Below are 17,786 nucleotides of genomic sequence, written 5' to 3'. Positions count from 1 at the left end.
CTTTGGTTTCAGCACATGGTTGCAACCAAACCCCTGTCTCTACCCCATATCTCTCTCTTGACCCTTCTCTCTAGAATATACCCCTCAGCAACTTAAATTCAACCTGCCCCAACGAACCCTCTCTAACCACCCATGCCCATTGCCCCTGGCCAAACCCGCTTCTCCTTCAGCAACTGATATCTATGTCTACCCAACCATGGGCACCAACACCTGGGTGGTCCATCTTCTATTCCCTGCTCTCCTTCCTCTAACCCCCCGGATCCATGATATCCTTACATTTTCTCTCCATATCCCTACTCTTCTCTTCTCGCCATTCCCACAGATTGGCCTGAGTCATACACAACTACCTCCCTGCCTCCTGATGCATCCCAGCCAACCTATCCTCCACCGTCCCCAGATGCTCATCCTCGAATTAAAGTCTAACCACACTTCCCTGGTGGCACAACTGTGTTGTTGTGGCTGAGGTGGTGGCTGCTACCCAGCCCACAGATTCCCAGCACCTGGACCTGCACACAGCTCAGAGGGCCTGACCCACCAGCCAGCCAACCACCATAGGTCCTTTTGGGATAAATTCTGGGATTGAGCTTCATTCAGAGGCAGTGGAACATGGCAAGGAAAAACTGGAGACCTTCATCAAAAACAGTGATAGCTTTGATAATCAGCTCCTAGACCTAGACTATTCATCTAAGAAGGAACCTGCAGGGCAAGGCTTTGTCACCCTGATCTCTTAGCAGCTTATCAAAAGAATTATATGGGGTTAAAAAAAAAAAAAAGAATTATACGGGCAAGTTGGCAAAGGTCCCTGCTGTGAACGAAATCATCTGTCCATCTCAAGATGAAGATATTCCAGCATGCACCTATAAAGAAAACCACTGCTAAGATTTGCGCTCTGTGAACCTGCATTTGTGGTTGGTAATTGCCTCCTGATAGCATCTGACAGCCATCAGTATGATCAAATTTATTGTGGAGCCAGAGTCCAAAAAAAACATGAAAATAATCCTAAAAGTTGAAGGCATTCTTGTCATGGTTATAGAGGGTAAGTTAACACAAATTATGTGAACTGGACAAAACACTGGGGAGAGTAAAAATGTCCTTACTGTTTCATTTACTCCACTTTTGTTCAATCAAGTAAAAATGACAATGGCAGACCAGATTTCCTGCCTGCAGTCAGGAATCTACAAGACTTGGCTCGTATTTACATTTGACACACTCGGAAATTTCATAAATCATGAAATACAGGTGAAGGGGATTCCTCAAAGGGCTTCACCAAAAAAGGAAACAGAAGAGAGCCAAACAAAGAATTAACACTTACGTGTTTGTGGATAACCAGCTTATTCCTCAGTCTCATGATGGCAAGGAGAATGAAAAAATGGAAGAAGATAACAAAGAAGAGGAAAAGACAGATTCACAATGAAGCCATGAAGCCAGAGCAACCTCCTCAAAATCTACCAAGGAAAAACATCATGAAGCTGCCCCTCTCTGAATCTTGAAAAGCTTACTTGACATATATTAGAGAAAAAACAACTTAGGTCAAGAAGAAAGAATGCCTATTGATAATTCCTTTGTTCTTGAAATGTAGCATTTGTTAGGAGTTAAAAGAGAGAAGTATTCATTCCTTTCAGAGCAACTGTAGTGGAAAAAGTGTAACATGTTTCTGTTTTGGTAACAATAATAATGTATTTAGTGCTTAAAAAGAATCCCTTTTATAAAATCTATTTTTCTTTAAATCTCAGGAAAAAAGCTGTTTTAACTCTGAGTGATTTCAAAGTGGAATGCAGCAATGGTCAAGACTTTTTGTACTGTAAATCCTTTTCTGATTCCTAATAGATTTGTAGTGGTGAGGGTAAAATTTAATTTTATATAAGGTTAAATAATGGTTAAGCATAGATAATCTGATTTGAATCGCAGCTGTTTGAATTTCTGCTAGGAAAACCTTACTAATAAGGAAATCAAATGTTTTGCAAGCCTATTTACCTTACTTATGTTGAAATCACTACCGCTGAGTTGCTGTAGATGTATTCCAGGCAATATATGAGTTCAACAGCAATAAAGATATTGACTAATTAAGCATTAAAGAAAAAGAAAAACATGTTTCAAGGAATTCAACAGTCCTGCTACTTTTGCTTTTGAATCCATTGCCACAATATATGAGGAAAATAACTGCTTCCTTAATAGAGATCTTAAGAGCACAACAACTGAATGTTAAAGCAAATGCTTATGTTTAATATAACTTTCAATTTTTACAGATCCTTTACGTTTTCAGTATTTATAAATAATGAGGCTAACTTACTCTCTGGAGTTCTAAAAGATGACATATTAAGGATTGGTTTTTCTATTGTCCACTGTACAAAGTATATAGTTTTAAAAAGCCCGTCATTCTACATTACTCTATTTATAGCCAGATCATGAGCAAATAAGCATGAGTGACTGCCACCTCTTGATTAGCAGTTAGTAGCAGGGCCAGAGCAGACTTGTTCAGCAGATGCACTTAAGCAAATGGAACTTCTTTGCATCTGAGTATTCATCTTTGACAAAGTAGGGCTGAGCTAGCTGACATTTGCTTTGGAATTCATCTTTTTTACTTTAAGAAATATTCATAGAAATTGTATATAGGCACATTTTATGTTGAAAATTCTGTTAAGAATCATAGTATAATCTTTGGGACCTATATTGTGCTCATTTAACTTCTTCCCATCTTTTCCTTAGTTTCTTCAGGTAAACTTAGAGTGGTTTTGATTTTTGGCTTAATATCAGATGCATAAACTATCCATCGTTTGAATTTTAGTTGTAGCTTATCAGTAATAAAGCAGGTGGTAAATGCTGTTATTGGTTTATTTGGTGTGTTTTCCCAGTAGGCTCTGAAAACAGTCATTCCTTGTCAAGAAAGTACACACTGTAACACATTTACTACTTAATGTTACATGGATTGCATATTTTTTTAAATGAAAAATCTGAGAGTACCACTTATTACACTAGTATCACTATTGTAGTATTAGATCAGATTTGCTTATAGAAACCTAGTCAATCAGTAATGAAAGGATTATTACCTCTTTGCAGAGATTGAAATGTTGGTAATACATAGATGGTTTCAAAAATTTCAGCTCTGGTAGTTCCACACATCTGAAAACAGTATTAGAAGTATTCCAAGCATTACTTGTCCCAAATAGATGAGCATATTTTAGTAATGTGAAAGAATTTCATTGAAGATATTGGTTGTGTACCAATGACTGGGGCAGGGTGTGGAGAGGAGCTCCACAATTTATTTTAGGTGATTACTAAGGCATTGTTAAGAAATGCCCCATCTCATTTTCATCAAAAACAGAAAACATAACTTAGTTTGTTTCATCCAGTTATCAAATGTTAGAAATGTTCATTTTATTCTGATTTAAATGTGTGTTTAAAAGTTCAATCCTGAATTCATGCTGCCTACATATTTTATCTAGAAAATCTGGAAATATCTTATTGCCACCCCATACACATTATTTTGTTGCAGCTGGTGTCTAGATACAAAAAGATGTATATTCTTAAATGATTTTCCTATTTAGGAAAGAGTTTATGTTAAGGATATATTTGAAATTGACTTCTTCTATATTGTCTTTTTTTTTTAATAATAACCTACTTTTTAAATTATTATTATTATTTTTACATGGGCAGGCACTGGGAAACGAACCAGGTCTCCAGCATGGCAGGAGAGAACTCTGCCACTGAGCACCGTAGTCCCCAAATTGTCTTCTGACCTTGGCAAAATGTACAGTAGATACTCATGATCATTGCATATTTTTGTCATTAAAATACATCTTTTATGTTTTTAAATGCATTCACTTTACAGTTGTAACTTTATTATGAACTTTAGAGAAAGAAGTAGAAGTGAAAGAATGGAAGAAAAATCTAACAACACTTAACTGTACAAATACAAGAAAGTTCTTAGAGGAACTAGAACAAATGTACATCACTTTACAAGGTATTAATAATAGGATGGTATACAACAAATGCAAACTAAGGACTACAGTTAACAGTAACATTGTAATATTCTTCCATCAATTACAACAAAGGTACTATACCAAAGCTAAGTGTTAATAATAGGGAGTATAAGGTGTTTGGGAATTTTTTTTTTTTTTAGAACAATGAGAATGTTCTCAAATTGATTATGGTGGTGAATGCATAACTCTGTGGTCATAACAAGAACCATTGATTCTTTTATTTTTTAATAAAACATTTAAAAAAACACTACAAAACCATACAAGAACATTACTTAAATATAATAATCACAACTGTAAGAATCTGTCTTGAAGAAATACTACTAGATGCAGAAAAGATTATATTGATAAAGATAGTGCCTATTTGAGCATTAAAATAGAGGGAGAATTAGAAAATGAACATCCATGTCCTTCACCAGAAAAAAAGTAAATAACTGTGGTACATTTAGTTAGACATTCAACTAGAATGTAAGAAGTTTGGGGAGACACTTTCCCTTTTCTCTATTTTCAAGTTTTCCATTTTATAGTTGTTTTATTCATTTATAACTTGTAAGTAGTTTTAATCTATGAATTTCACTCTACAATGTGGACGTGAACTTTTTCCAGAAGTAAGCAAATCTTGTATCTTTTCTTAGTTCTTCCCCCTCCTTCATTACTTCACAAGTGCCCAAGTTTGAGCACATAGTGGGTATCGATTCAACACACATGGCAGATGACAAAGTGGAGCACACTTCTATACTCTGCTTTCCTAAGACTATAAGGAGAAACAACTTGACACAACATAGCTTTAATACGTGCTAGACACTGGTCTAAGCACTTGACAGATATTAATTCATTAAATACAATGATCCTATGAGATATTATTATTAATTTGTTTTATAGCCTAGCAAATTGAAACACGCAAGGTTATGCAGCTAGTCAGTGACAGAGCTGGGATATGAACCCAGAGAGTATTGCTCAAGGATCTCGACTCAATCACTCAAAAGAGGCAGCTGGGTAATAGCCAACTAGTTAAAGTGAGGCAGGCAGGCAAGAAAACCCTATACAAACAACCAGGTGGTAGGGATGAGGCATTGGGGTCAGAGAATGGTAAGAAGGAGCAAGAGCTCAAGGGTGTCTAATGTAAACCCCTTCCCAAATGGAATCCTCAATCTTCTGCAGCAATTCTTCTTTCTTTCAGAGCAAGAGAATGGCAGACAGAATGGCTTGTGAAATATGAGCAATCACCTCTGAAGTAATTATCAGGCTTAGAGTTGAAAAGGGATTAGAGGTAGCACTGAACATGCTACCTCTAAACATGCTGAACATGCAAGACTTAAGGGAGCTATGTGTTTCCCTAAATAGGGTCTTGATAACTTCCTTACCTATTGTTTTAACAGCAGACATAAGGATTATTTCTTCTCTGGGGAGTTTATTTAAATATCAGAGTTCAGGCTTTACCTAGAATTTTAGATACCCCAGGGCTAGCACAGGCCTTTTGTGGCCATCTAATCTAGACCCTGCCCATCTCTTCACCATTAACATATACACACACACCTTCTTATAAACACAACAGGAGAAATATAAATTAGAAATAACAGGTGGAGCACCTGGTACATAGAGAGGCACTGGCATCCATGCCCACCCTGCCCCCACCTCCCCATTAAAAGAACTCAACCAAAGCAGGCAGAAGTCATTATGCAAATAAAACACAATGATAGGTCCAAGGATATTAAATATTGAATTAAGTATTGAGTGATTCTTTTGTTGGATCTGATTGATATGTCTTCATGAACTCTAGATTAACTAAGGCTTCAGATATCTGGCTGCTTGGTCTATGATACAATATGCTTTTAATTCAATGCAGATCATGAAAAGAAGCTCCTTAAACATCCATACCAAATAAAGATTAGGCTAATTCACAAGCTGCCAAGATTTTGAAGCAGCTGACCTAAACTGGGGCACAGTTCATCAGGGAAGACGCCACTTCCATGGCACACCTGAAATTATCATGTTCTATCAGTCTATAATGATGTGCATTTCTGCCTTCAGCCTTATCCAAGAACAACCAGAGGTTCTGTTTGTTCCTGGAAACCTTCCTTCCACCGCCTACACAAAGCATTCCCAATCATTTTTGAAGAAGAGCTGGCATCTTACCCAGCCCTACCTGATCAGCATAGGAGACTCTCCTCTGTTCTCCCCGTCAAAGATGTATCTATGGTAGACTAAATCATGTACCCCAACAAAGGGCATGTTCTTAATCTTAATCTGTGCTCCTGTGGGTTTGAATGCATTCGGAAATAGGACCTTTTGAAGATGCTATTATTAGTAAAAGTGTGGCCAAATGAATTGGGTGGGTCAATCTATTTCACTTAAGGCTTTATAAAGAGGAGCCAGAAAACGGAAGTTGGTAGAAACCAGAACAGACACAAGGAGAGAGAGATAACCATGTGACGGGAGGCAGAGATGCAAGCCAAACAGCCCTAGGGATTGCAACAAGCCTGCAACAGAATTCTACAGACTGTGGGGAGAAAGCAGTCTTCTGACACCTTGATTTTGAACTTCTAGCTTCTGAAATCACGAGACAATAAACCCTTGCTGTTTAAGCCAAAAAAAATCTAGCCACACAAGATTGTCTCATGACCCCCACTTGAATGAAGTCCAATGCCTTTGAGGGGGGCCACGATCTAGCCCTACCGGACCCATTTCCCTTTGTCCCCTGTACGTACTCCATATTCTAGTCATATTGAACCACCCATAATTTCCCTAAAGGGCTTTGCCCAGATTCATGGAAGCCTGGAAGAGCATGCTGTTCCCTCTGCCTAGAATTGCCCCCACCCACCACACTAAATCTAAATCCTTCTGTGGAATTCCTAATCATCCCTCAAGACCAAATAAAAGTATCAGCTCTTCTGTGAAGATTTCCCTAATCCATTCAGAGAAAAGAGGGCCTTCTGACGGCACTGGTCACACCACACGTCCATCACCTGCCCCTCCTTCTACCTGGGAGCTGCCAGAGAGCTGTGCTTTATCTGTCTCTGCAGCCCCAGTGCCTAAGATGGGACAAGGCACTCAGTGGGTGCTCAACAAATGATGGTTGAACTCATGTGTGGCCGAAATAGGAGGCAGAGGGTGGATAGGAAAGAGTCCCTGTGTTCTGGTTCTCCCACTTATGAGTGACTTGACTTTAGCAAGTCACTTCACTTCTGAGATTCATCTCACAAAATGGGGATCACAAACCTCCTTCTGTGGTCAATGTGATGATTAAAACAGTTGCCACCTCCTCCGCAGTGGCACCTACACTCTCACACACACACCCATGCACATTCATACACACAGGAAGTATCAAAAGCACATTGGGTGTTCTGGAGCAGCTAGAAGAAAAAATCTGAGAGGATGGTATGGTAGCTCATGACAAACTCTGGGATCTGTCCTGTAACTACTTGTTGAAGAGTGCTTTGAAAACTATTTTTTTTTCTTTCTTAGCTTTGTATGTATGTTATATTACACACAAAAAAAAAAGGTTAAAAAAAAAAAAAAAGCACACTGACAATCCACAGGAGCCTTACTCAAGGACCAAACTGGAGTCTTTATTGAAGAGTTCATTTAGTGCAGACTCTCCCTGTGATATGTGCCAAGGCCATTTCCATTTGTTTCTGTCAATACTTTGTGGGTACCTACTGTGTGCCAAGTTATGAGCAAGCCTTGGCAGAGAAAGAGGTGGGCAAGACCGCCCCTGCCTTCAAGGAGTTCTCTGCTGAGCGTCAGGCAGAACGAAAGTGAAAACTGTCTTGGCTCCTCGGATGACTCCGTGGAGAGCTTTACCACTGAACAGCTTCTCCTGCTCCCCTGCATCCCTCTCACAACCCTCAGCAGGCCTCCAGTATGTCGAGAACAGGCGAACTCCCTAATCCTGCCCTCCTTGCCCCAACTAGCAATTCTTTCTCCACAGCTCTGAGAATCCTGCAGCTTATACCTCTGAGATAGGCTTGCCCTGGAGTCAAATGCCTTCCTGGATCCAATGTGAGCTGGAGGGTGGGGGGTGCCTCCCTGACTGCCCTGCCCACCTCCGCTGTAGGCCTGGCCCAGACTCCAGGAAGGCAACAACCAGCTCTGCCCAGGACCCCGCAACCTGCTGCCAGGGTTCAGAGCCATCGCCCAAAGCCAGAGAGAGAGAGAGGCTGCAGGAGGAGGCAGAGAGAGGGCAGAGGACTTGGTGACAGTCTGTAGGCCGAGCCGGGGCTCCCTTGCTGAGCGGCGCATGGCGTATGCTACCACAGGCCCTCAGCCCCGCTGGGCTGGCTTTGTGTGTTTTCTTGGCTCTGGGAACTGGGGAGCAGGGTTACGTAAGCAGATGAGCAGATGTGAGTCTGTCCTCAGCTCCCATGGCTCCAGCCCTGCCACGTGGCGTCTCAGCTGGGAGCCCAGGTCACGGCCTTGCGTGTAAGTCACTCAATAATTTCAATGTGCGAGCTCAGCTCAGACAAATTTCACTGCTCCCAAACCCTGCACGCAAACCCAAGCATATGTGTGCCCGTCCATTGCCATCCCGAGCCCAGAATCCCTGCCTTGCTTTCATATTGGCTGAACCCACCTACGCAGTCCTCTAGTCTCGGCTTGAGAGGGTGGTTCCACAACACAGGCTGAAACATCTACTCACTGCTTCTCAACAGATTGGTCAGTGGTCCAAGACACAATTCTTGGCCACCCGATGCTGGCTTGTGCAATGTTTTTGCCAGCCTGGGACAAAATGATAAAAGTTAAGAACAAAGTAGATGGTTTTTCAACAAGCGAAATGTAATCGATATACAAGGATGACCTTTCTTTCACAATTAACATTTCTTTCAATGTTAAATGTCTTTTCACTTATAAAATGATTGTGATGCTGGACTGATTTTTTTTAATTAATTTTTAATCCTTACTTGGCATCCTTGAGCAGGTCCCTAAGTTTCTTTAGAAATTTTCCTGAGCAATTGAGACTCAAACACCTGTGAACCATGAGAAAACGCAGTGCCCAGAGAGCTCTGTGATACTAAAACCTGAAATGTTGGAATATCTTTCTCGCTGGGTCTCGGACCTGACATTCCATAGCAAAGTCCCTCTTCACACCATCTCCCGCACTAACATCTTTTTCATAGGTTCACTTGGGTGGGTCCTTTTTCTCTGTACGCATCTTCCTAAAGTCAAATATGCACTGGAAGCTGAGGCAGGTGCTACCTCACTCTCAGGCCTGGGAAAAACTGCCATTTGCTGTGGTCCCTATGAACTCATGGTGCCCCTGTGAACCCTTAAGATTGGAAATAAGAAAAGTACGGTCTAGTCACAGGGCTCATCCCAAACCTTCTCTCTAGGATTGTCATTACTCTAGGATGACACGCTCTCTAGAGGTCTTCAAAGACATCTGTATCACCAAATGCAGCAGCTGCTTGTACTTGGCTTAAACATCACCTCCTCGAGGAAGCCTTCCCAGATGTCTCAAGGTAGTTCTCAATATTCCTTTGGGCCCTTTAAGTGCTCACAGCAGCTCATGCGTTCAGATACACACCCAGTAAATACACACCATATGCCAGGCATGCAGAGGGAGAGCTGGGATTGAAAGAGATCTTTGCTTTGGGGGAATCGAAGGCCAGAGAGACTGACAGATCCCCTCAAGGACACTCTGAGGATGGCAAAAACGACACGCTTGCCTTCCCCTTAATCATCAGTTAAGGTTCTAATGATCATGGATGCATCTACAAGGTAGACAGCAAATGGCAGCACAAATGCCTCCACTCTCCAATGGGAATACCGCCTGAAAATCCGTCTCAACCTTGGGTTCCAGGGAGCCCACACTGACTGACCTAAGATGTCGCCAAATGCGAATCTCACTTCACATCACTGATCTAATTCCTTACCAAGCATATTTCTATAACATACATTATCATGGCTCTCAAATTTGGGGGGGGGGGGAGGCAGTGGGAACAAGAAGAGCACTCTAGGAAACCTGTGGGAGACCCCAGAACTGGGACATGCCAGTACTCTTGTCCTGGAATGACCTAAGGAGAAAGTTTCCACTGGTGGGGAAACCAGAGATGCACTGCCTTAAGGTCAAGACACAGTGCCCAGGCAAAAGGACATATACTGTATGATTCCACTTATGTGAAAAAGCTAGAATATACAAATTTAGGACAGAATGTACAATACAGGTGACCAGGGCTGGGAGAATGGGATAGGAGTGGGGAGTTAGTGCATTAAGGGTGCAGGGTTTCTATTTAGGATGATGGAAAAATTGTGGTAATAGAGGATAGCAAAGGCAGTGCAACACGGTGAATATGATTGTCACTGAATGGTATGCTTGGAAATGACTGAGATGGGAAATTTTATGCTATATGTTCCCACAATTATAATAAGAGAGACTAAAGAGACAATGACAAATATATTACATGATCCCAGGCTAGATCTAATAAGGGAGGTGAAAATGCCCCAAAAGTCATTATCAGGACAACTGAAAAAATTGGAATATGGACTGTAAGCTTTATATAATTGTTAAATTTCTTGAACTTGATAACTTCTTAAAGTGTGTCCTTATTCTCAGGAAATGTACATGGCATGTTAAATGTTAGAGGAGTAGACATATGCAATCTGCTCTCAGATGTTCAGAAAATGATACACACGATAAATAGTCAGACACCTAGAATAATATAACAAATGTGGCAAAATGTTAATAGTTGGTAAATCTGGATATCTGTGAGGGTGTGTGTGAATATGTTGGCATTCTCTAGTGTTTCTGTATCATTTTTGCGACTTTCCTATAAATTGGAGATTATTTCAAATAAAAACTTAAAAAAGAAAGAAAGAAACAAGAAACAGTGCCCAGAGTTTTTAAAGCCCAATGAACAGTCTTCCCATGGTTTGTCCTCTGGGGAAAAATATCCCAGGAGGAATTTCTGCTTTGTTTGGTCCTGGCCCAAAGGCAGACTGTCTCCTCATCCAGCTGGCCTCATTCCCTCCGCTGACATTTGTGGAAACTGCAGGTGCCCAGTTATAACTACCAGGAAAGGCTCAGCAGGCCAACTTGCCTGGAAACCCCATGTCAGACCCAGGAAGATATTGCTGCATCTCTCTCCTCCTAGAACTAAAGCACTTCCTGAAGGGATGAATTGAGCTTCTCGGAAAGGATTAGAATAATACAGTGCTTTATTTTCCGACCTGCCCCCCCTAGGCTGAGGTAGCACCCTTGCCTCCTCTGGGTCTTCCCCTCACACCTAGAGACGCTCACCAGCAGGCAGCCCAGGGGCCCCTCCATGAGGGCTACATGCCTCACTGCCAAGTCTGGGAGGGCATTTCACTCTGCACCTTGCTAAGTCACCTGGAAGAAGAGATGTAGGAATTTGACCCATGGCCCCTTCCTGTAGGGAAGCAGCATGGTAGGAAGAGGTCACAGACCAGAGCTCAAATCCCTACTCCACCTCTGAAAAGTCACAAGCAGATTCCGCAACCCGTCTGAACATTTTCTGTGATAGCACAGTCCCTAACCCACAGTGGAACAGCAGGATAATTACATAAATTGCACCTGCGTGCAGGGCTCACATGCTACCAGGCAAAGAAAGTCATTCCTCATAGGAAGAAATCAATAGAAGCTAAGATGACATGAAGAGACACTGTTTGCTGAGGGCAATCAGCAGAGTTCAGAGTCCAGTTGTACCAGCATGCCTAAAATGTGGAGGAATAAAGGGTATTTATCAACGTGCTTCCCGAGAAAGGAGAGTGGTGGTGACAAAACCGCACAAAACAAGGGGGAATAAGTCTTTTGTTCAAAAAAGGATACCAGGGGCAAAGTTAACAGAGAGATGACAGATTTGGAGACGATATCTGCAATGTCTGTGACCAGCAAAGGATTGGTATCCAGGGTATACAAAGAATCTCTGCATATCATCAAGAAAAACATAAGAACAGCAGAGGAGGAACAGGCAAAGAAGATTTTGAATAGGCAATTTACCATAGACGAATCCCAAAGTCCACCAAACCTAAGAAGAGATGCTCAAGCTCATTAATAATCAGAGAAAAGCAAGTCAAAACAAAAATGAGATATCACAGCACATGTATTAGCTTGGCAAAAAAATAAATAAATAAGCTGGTTCCTGCCAAGTGTTTGTGGAGCTATAGGAATGCTCATGCTCTGCCAGGGGAAATGTAAAATGCGGCAGGCATTCAGAGAGCTATCTGGCACTCCTGAATCATTGAGAACACATACACGCACAGGTTCATGACACAGAGCTGGAGATAGCCTGCAAGTTCATCGTTAAGGGAGGGAGAAAATCGGGATGCCCACCGTGGGGTACTGCACGTCACTTAGAAGTGACATACAGATGTCCACATAGCAACACGGTTGGCCCTTAGACACAGTGCCCAGCACCTGGCATGCTGTTTGTGGTTTCTAAATCCCATTCGCTACTAAAAAGAACTAGGGCTCCTTGGAGAAGTGGCTGATTCTAGGGCTGAGGCACAGAAAGAGCAAGAGGAGCCTGGAATATCTTGCTGTACCTAAAGGTAAGGAAGAGCTCAATAATGGGATCTGTCAAAGAGACAAACAGGCCAGCCTGAAGCTGATCCCATTGGCCAAATCTGGTACCACTTGGGTGTCAAATGACTATAACTAATAAATAAAGAATAAAGTAAGAATCCATGAGTCTGCACTGACATATGACTTAACTGGGGGGAAGGGAAAGTTCTTCCTTACGGGAGAAGGCCAACTAGTAAATGAAGAAGAAACACTGTGAATGTATTTAACAGTGCTAACATGTACCTGAATGTGGTTAAAAGGGGAAACTTTAGGTTGTATATATGTTACTAGAATAAATTTTAAAAAAAAAAAAAAAGGATTGTATAACACAGAGAACCCTAACATAAAACATAGACTATAATTAATAGTATAATTATAATAATACTCTTTTGTTAATTGTAACAAATGTACCACACTAATGCAAAGAGTGGTATATTCCATATACCAATGGGGGCGGTATATGGAAACTCTGTGTTTTCTTTTCTGCAAGATTTTTCTGTAAATTGGCAATTTCTCTAATTAAAAAAAAGTTCAATTGTTAAACTAAAAAAAGAAAGAAAATTCCCAACCATTATAATAATAATTGATTCAGACAAGAATCCTCAATCAATAGATGCTAAAAACTAGTGGATATATAGATTTGAAAGTGGTTAAAATGGGAAATTTTATGTTGCATATGTTACCAAAACATAACAAACACAGAACTGTACAAACAAAAAATGAACCCTAATGTAAGCTATGGACTTCAGTTAATAAAATAATTATAATAATATTGGTTCATCAATTGTAATAAATGTACCACAAGAACACAAATGTTAATCACTAGGAAAACTGTGTGTGTGAATATATATTTATACACTTTGTATGTAATTTTTCTGTAAATCTACAACTGTTCTAAAAAGTAAAGTCTATTAAAAAAAAAACTAGCACATGAAAGTTTGAAGAATAACAGCATATTTACATAACCTCAAAGTATAGGCCCATAAGATACTTTTAAATTTAAATTTAAATGGTAACTTTATAGTAGAGTAATGCGGCAGACACCACCATAGTAAAAGGGTCAGAGCTCACCCTACCAGCAAGGATCTAACTGATAGCTGGAGCTTCCCGGTATGATGCTTTGCAAACTAATTTCTTCTGTGATGTTCCAGGCAAAAGTGCATGACCTGACTCTAATCATGAGGAAACATCAGATACACATACACTGAAGGACATTGTACAGAAAAACTCACACGTGCACTCCAAAGATGTCAACGTCATAAAATACAAAGACTCAGGAACTGTGCCAGATGAAAACTACACTAAAGAGACATGACAGCAGAGTACAACACAGGATCTTTTACTACAGAGGACATTATTGGGTCAACTGACAAAATCTTCATTAGGTCTGTGGATGAGAATAGAAATGTTTCAGTGTTAATTTCCTGATTTTGATAATTATACTATGGCTATGTAAAAAAAAAAAGAAACTCTTGTTTTAACACAGACCTAAGTATTTAGGGGTAAAGGGGCATCATGTCTGTAACTCACTCTTGAATAGTTCAGCAGAGATATACACATACATACATATATACATACATAGAGAGAGAGAGAGAAAAGGAAAAAGGAAGTAAAATGTTAGCATTTGTAGACTCCAAGGGAATCCAGAAGACATCCAGAAATTCTTTGAGTAATTCCTGCAATTTTTCTTTAAGTCTAAAATTATGACAAACTCAAGCCTACTTAAAATTAGGCCTAAGAGTCACCCCCAAGAGAACCTCTTTTGTTGCTCAGATGTGGCCTCTCTCTCCAGCCAACACAACAAGCAAACTCACTGCCCTCCCCCTGCCTATGTGGGATGTGACTCCCAGGGGTGTGGACCTTCCTGGCAACATGAGACAGAAATTCTAAAATGAGCTGAGACTCAGCATCAAGGGATTGAGAAAACCTTCTCAACCAAAAGGGAACAGAGTGAATGAGACAAAATAAAGTGTCAATGGCTGAGGGATTCCAAACAGAGTCGAGAGGTTATCCTGGAGGTTATTCTTACACATTAAATAGATATCACCTTGTTAGTCAAGAAGTAATTGAGAGGCTGGAGGGAACTGCCTGAAAATGTAGAGCTGTGTTCCAGTAGCCATGTTTCTTGAAGATGATTGTATAAAGATACAGCTTTCACAATGTGACTGTGTGATTTTGAAAATCTTTTGTCTGATGCTTCTTCTATTTACCTTATCAACAGATGAGTAAAACATATGGAATAAAAATAAATAATAGGGGAACAAATACTAAAATAAATTTAGATTGAAATGCTAGTGATCAATGAAAGGGAGGGGTATGAATTTTTTCTGTTGTCTTTTTATTTCTTTTTCTGAATTAATGCAAATATTCTAAGAAATGATCATGATGATGAATATGCAACTATGTGACGATATTGTGAATTACCGATTATATATGTAGAACGGAATGATCATAAGTTAAGAATGTTGCTTTTTTTAATTTAAAAATTAACTTAAAAATTATGACAAACATAAGAAACTAAAACACAACAAAGCAAAAACAGTACTGTGTGGAAAAAAAAAAGTCGGAATGAGCTATAAAATAATACCATTTACATAAGTTAAAAAGACAAAACAATAGTAAGGAAGAACAGACAAGTGCTGGCCAGTGGTTAAGGGAGGGGTAGAATGTAATTACAGAGGGGATTTTATGGGGGTGATGGGACTGTATCCTGATTGCAGTGGTGGTTACATAAATACATACACATGTTAAAATTCAAAGATCTAATACCACACTAATGCAAAGTTTTAACAATCAAGAAAACGGGGGGGATACCCGGGAACTCTATTTCCTGCATGAATTCTGTAAACCCACAACTTCTTTATAAAAAAATTAAGTTAAAAAAAATACATACCAAAAAAAGGAGAAGAAAAAGAATCATAGAACTATACACCAAAAAAAAAAAAAAAAATTTCACTGTATGTTAACCTAAAATTTAAAATTTTAAATTTTAAAATTAATAATATATATTATATATACATATAGCAGCCACTCCTGTTTTGATACATACTAAGCACATCAGAATGACTGCCTATGGTGGAGTTGGGAAATGGAAGTTGGAATGAGGAAAAAACAGAACGAACGGGCAAGACAAGAGAATCCATGAGTGGATCAATGACAAAGGAAGGAAATAAATAAGGGAGTGGTGGAGAATGGAGCTGGATGTGTCCCACCAGGGAAGGACAGGGAAGCAGGGGCCCCTGACCTTGAGACCAGACCTAGGTTCCCAGGACAGGTTGTCTGTAGTGTGGGGGATGCATTAGTCACGAGAGCCGGACATCGCCCACACAGTACAGCCCACCTCCCTGCCCTGACTCCAACCCAGCAGCTGCCTGATTACACTGTGGCCTCCCTTATTACTGCTACCTGCAGGCAGAGAATTCTCAGTCATCTAACAATTCTAACGTTCCCTACAAAGCAGCAACTGCTCTCCCGTCTGAGCAGTTCGGGAACACTGAATTCCCAGACCTACAACGCTGGTTCCGGATACATCCTTCTCTTTCCATCCACTAGAACTTGGAGTGTGGTGAGTCTGCTGCCCTATGGACCATCTTGGCAGTTAGCCAGCCATGCACTCCTGGCAGTACCTCTCTGTTATTAGGGCCACTTCGAAGTGGAGCCAACTCCAATTTCCGCCTCTAAAGGGTGGTGATAACAATGCCTTCCTTTTAGGTGATAAATAACATAAATACATACCACAGTGCACAGCAGTAATAGATGGTGTATAAACGTGACTGCCTTCCCCCTGACTCCTCAGAACTTCCAAACTTACGGATTACAACTCTACAAATACAAGCGGCTAAAATTTCTATTATACTATATTATATTATATCATATCATATATCATATCATATTATATCATATATAAGGGTTTCTTGCCACACAGGTCGGGGGAGGGGCTGAATGGTGAGTTTGTTCATCTTCTGCCTTCTGAAGCAGGACTAAAATGTTAAAGAGCCAGCTCAGAAGAAACAAGAGAAGAAAAATTTATAATCTCAGAGTGAAGTCCTTCCTAACTAAGAATCAGCCTTAAACAAGCCCTTGAACTTGAGGCTCACTCTTGTGAAACTTATGTAGGTAGTAAACAAACTTAGACTACCTATAGTATGCCTAAGAGTTACTTCTGGAGGACCTCTTTTGTTGCTCAGATGTGGCCTCAGTCTCTCTAAGCTCAACTCTGCAAATGAAATCACTGCCCCCCACCACGTGGGACATGACATCTAGGACTGCAAGTCTTCCTGGCGGCATGGGATATGACTTCAGGGAATGAGTCTGGCCCTGGTACTGTGGGATCAACAATGCCAGCCTGACCAAAAAAGGAGAAAGAAGGTTAACAAATAAGGTGTCAGTGGCAGAGAGAGTTCAAATAGAGTCGAGAGGATACTCTGGAGGTTACTCTTATGCAAACTTCAATTAGACATTGCTGTCCATCATAACTTGCCAAACCCCAACCAAAACCATTCCAGCCAATCCTAAAGAACACTTAAGGCAATATATAAGATTCTACAAAGTTTTCATACTAGGGTAACTTTCCAGAAAACTGCAACCTCCTGATAGGTCCCTAGACCAGATAAGTCCCAAAACCAAGAGGGGCCAGACTTTCCAGAACATTAGCTAGTTCCATCTCCCGATCCCTTATTATTGACAGCCTTTCCAATATGAAGAAGTTAGAATGGGCATAGCCCAAATACCCCTAAAGAACGGGAGAAAGATCAGTGGTGATGGTAGAGTTATACAGAGAAGGTAGGGTTTAACAAATGAGTATGACTGCCGAATCATTATATTGATATTTCTTTTAGCCTCCAGTATCTTAGAACAGCTAGGAGTAAAAACCTAAAATTGTGGAATTGTAACCCATACCAAACTCTGAAATCTGTTCTACAACTAATTGTTGTGATGTGCTTTGAAATTCATTGCTTTTTTCTATATATGTTATTTTTCACAAAAAAAATTTTAAAAGTGATGATGAATTAGCCTTAAGTCATAAAGGAAAAGGCAGATTTAAATAAACACTTAAAACTTCTATATGGCTGAAGATGCCGGATATAAGGTCAAAGATAGGTGCCAGATGGAGAGACCATATTAGCAAACAATATGTAATAAAGGAGTATTATTTAGTACTATTCATAGTACTAAAACTACTATAAACATAAAAAACTAATAAAGCCACCTGCAGATAAGCAGCTACCAGGTGTGGGCATTTAGGACACCCTCGGCAGATGGGATATCATAAAAGACATTAACACAGG

At 40.3% G+C, this 17,786-nt stretch overlaps 1 protein-coding gene and 1 pseudogene across 1 annotated transcript in view; one reads left to right on the top strand and one right to left on the bottom strand.

Moving 5' to 3' along the window:
• Positions 1-17,786, bottom strand: part of B4GALT1 (beta-1,4-galactosyltransferase 1) — a 98,881-nt gene that overhangs the window by 56,185 nt on the left and 24,910 nt on the right. The window lies entirely within an intron of this gene.
• Positions 988-1,529, top strand: LOC143674326 (protein-L-isoaspartate O-methyltransferase domain-containing protein 1 pseudogene; annotated as a pseudogene).

Source organism: Tamandua tetradactyla, chromosome 2 (genome assembly GCF_023851605.1).
Source record: "Tamandua tetradactyla isolate mTamTet1 chromosome 2, mTamTet1.pri, whole genome shotgun sequence".
NCBI classification, from domain to species: domain Eukaryota; kingdom Metazoa; phylum Chordata; class Mammalia; order Pilosa; family Myrmecophagidae; genus Tamandua; species Tamandua tetradactyla.
Note: the sequence above shows the minus strand (reverse complement) of the source record. Positions and strands in the feature narration are given on the sequence as shown.